This window comes from Poecilia formosa, unplaced genomic scaffold (genome assembly GCF_000485575.1).
Source record: "Poecilia formosa unplaced genomic scaffold, Poecilia_formosa-5.1.2 Scaffold149, whole genome shotgun sequence".
In the NCBI taxonomy this organism is placed as follows: domain Eukaryota; kingdom Metazoa; phylum Chordata; class Actinopteri; order Cyprinodontiformes; family Poeciliidae; genus Poecilia; species Poecilia formosa.
In genome coordinates, this window is record NW_006800088.1 from 71,361 (window position 1) to 73,668 (window position 2,308).

At 35.8% G+C, this 2,308-nt stretch overlaps 1 protein-coding gene and 1 long non-coding RNA gene across 2 annotated transcripts in view; both read right to left on the reverse strand.

Annotated features, from left to right (window-relative positions):
• Positions 1-2,308, reverse strand: part of LOC103145998 (B-cell receptor CD22-like) — a 12,264-nt gene that overhangs the window by 1,089 nt on the left and 8,867 nt on the right. The window lies entirely within an intron of this gene.
• On the reverse strand, positions 954-2,116 carry LOC103145907 (uncharacterized). The gene is made up of 2 exons (XR_477073.2): positions 1,985-2,116; positions 954-1,880 (listed from the first exon to the last, which is right to left on the reverse strand). It is a non-coding gene; the product is annotated as an uncharacterized LOC103145907 (long non-coding RNA).

Genomic DNA, 2,308 nt, shown 5'->3' on the forward strand with positions numbered 1-2,308 from the left:
CATGAACTGTCCCAACCTCACAAGAGCTCTGTCTTTCGGCTAAATCAACAGACATCCTTCATATCAAGACATTCGTTCCGGTTTCATATAAGCATTAATAGGTTTTACCGTGTCCTTTTTTCTACGCGATGAGCTCATTCTCAAGTGTTGTGACATTTCCTACTTGTCCATTTTAGCTTGACCAAAGAACATTTGAACATTTCCAAGCAACTTAGCTAGAATTTCTCACCCAATTGACTCAAATCAGCAGGAAACAAAGAAAACATGCAATCAGACATTTCCTAGTTTGGTTTTTCAGTACATTTACACATTAGAATGACTTATGAATGAACTTTTCACTCTTTAGGAGTTGCGAGTAAAAAAATGGGTTCATGCTACACTGAACTACTGACAAAAGATAAAACAAAAATCTGAACGTTGAATGAACATCTCAGTGGTTTTGAATTCATTCTGTCACGAGAGACGGAAAAGTTTGACTCATAAATCCAGAGATACTGAACTTGGTGCCTCAATTCAACTAAAATAACTTTAACTTTTACTAATAATCCCATTAATAATACATTTCAGGTGATTGCAGATAAACACCATCTTGCCACTGTGAAAATTAATGTGTGCTTTTCAGCGTCACTGGTGTATTTATATATGTCGTTTGTCACTGCGGTTTCTTCATTCTCTTTTTTTTTCTCTATTTCTGCAGCTGTAGAAATAGTTACCTAATGTGTTGTTTTCTTTCTTTCTTCCTGTTTTTCTTATCTCCCTACTTTCCTTCAAACTTTTTGCCTGACCTCTCTTCATTTCTTCATTGGCTTGTTTACCCTTCTCCGTCTCTGTGTCCACTGCATTTGAAATAAAACCCCAAAGAGGTAGAGTTTGGCCACTGCACTTTAGGTTTTTCCAAATTCTGCTATATTTCAACTCGTGTCCAGTTACATCAAATCCTTCAGTCTCATTCAAGAGAAAGGTAGGAAAAGTTTATTGGGATAGCATTATTCATACACAAGGTTATTCAATGTGATTTACAGCAAAATAAAGTAGCAGGGGTAAAAAGAAATGTGTTACAATACAACCTTTAAATGAAAAAACATACATTTTATAAATCACATAAAAAAATAAAAAATGTAAATTTGAAACACATTTTTAGACCTGGCTGAAAGGAACCAGTAGGTTTTGTCCATCTGAAGAATCAGATGATTTGTCAGTACATATGTAAACATCAACTCAACTCCAATGTGTGGAGGTCAAAGGTCACTCAGTTCCTTTTACACAGTCAGCGATATTTTGAATTAAATCCTTCAACAGACAGGGAACTGATGAAGTGATATACGAACTGGTTTTAGTCAGGACTCCGCCAGCAGCAATCTGGACATGAGCTGCAGCAGTGTAATTGTTTTCTTTTTGCATATATTCTTTTTGAGGTCTGTGCAGACAACATGAGAATAATCGAACCCATTGAAGATAAACGCGTGTAAGAGTTTTTCCTGGGTCTTGTTTTGACAGAGAATCCTTTATTGGTTGTTTTCTTATTCACTATGCGACGTTAGCAGACTGATTTAGGACAAATGTTTGGAGTGAGCCAACATTAGGAAAACGTTAAGCAGCCTCAAATACATTAAACCCGTCACCAAATCTGAAATGACAAGAAACATGGAAAACCTGATAATCAGTAAGAAGTTTAGGAGTTTTATTGCTATAATACTAGTAAAGGTTTTTCAATTAGTTACTGAGATGAGTACAAATCATTTTTGAGATGCTGCTGGGTTTTTTTAAAAAACAGCTTTAATGTTTTTTGGGTTTTCTGGACATGGGACCATCGTTAGTCACAGTTCTTCCTGACTTGACGTTGGCATAAACTTCTGCATCTGCTGAACGACTCCGTTTTCCTGTGAATTGAGAGATGAAAAGATAGTATATTTAAGCTGTACTGTATCTCCATACACATTTCAGTTGTCAGCTGGTAGCCATAAGTAATTTTCTCTTCTTTTACCTTTTGGTTTTTTCTTGGCTTTTTTCAAATGGATAATGTCGGTAGATGCTGCGGTGGAGTCTGAAGAAGAAATGCAAGCAGAGAGAATTGGACATTCAGCAAAAAAATAATCTATTTACAAAGACAGGTGTGAGGAAAAAACAAACGAAAATGGGGGATGGTGGTCTGTTTTCTTACAAATGAACAACAGGAACTACTACAAAAAAGTAATAATAATCCACTGTAATCTGAGTGGATGCTTTAATATGATACTGAACTGTACATAAGAAATATGTTCATCTTTACACTGAACAGATGAACTCTACCATTTATCCACTGTGTGTC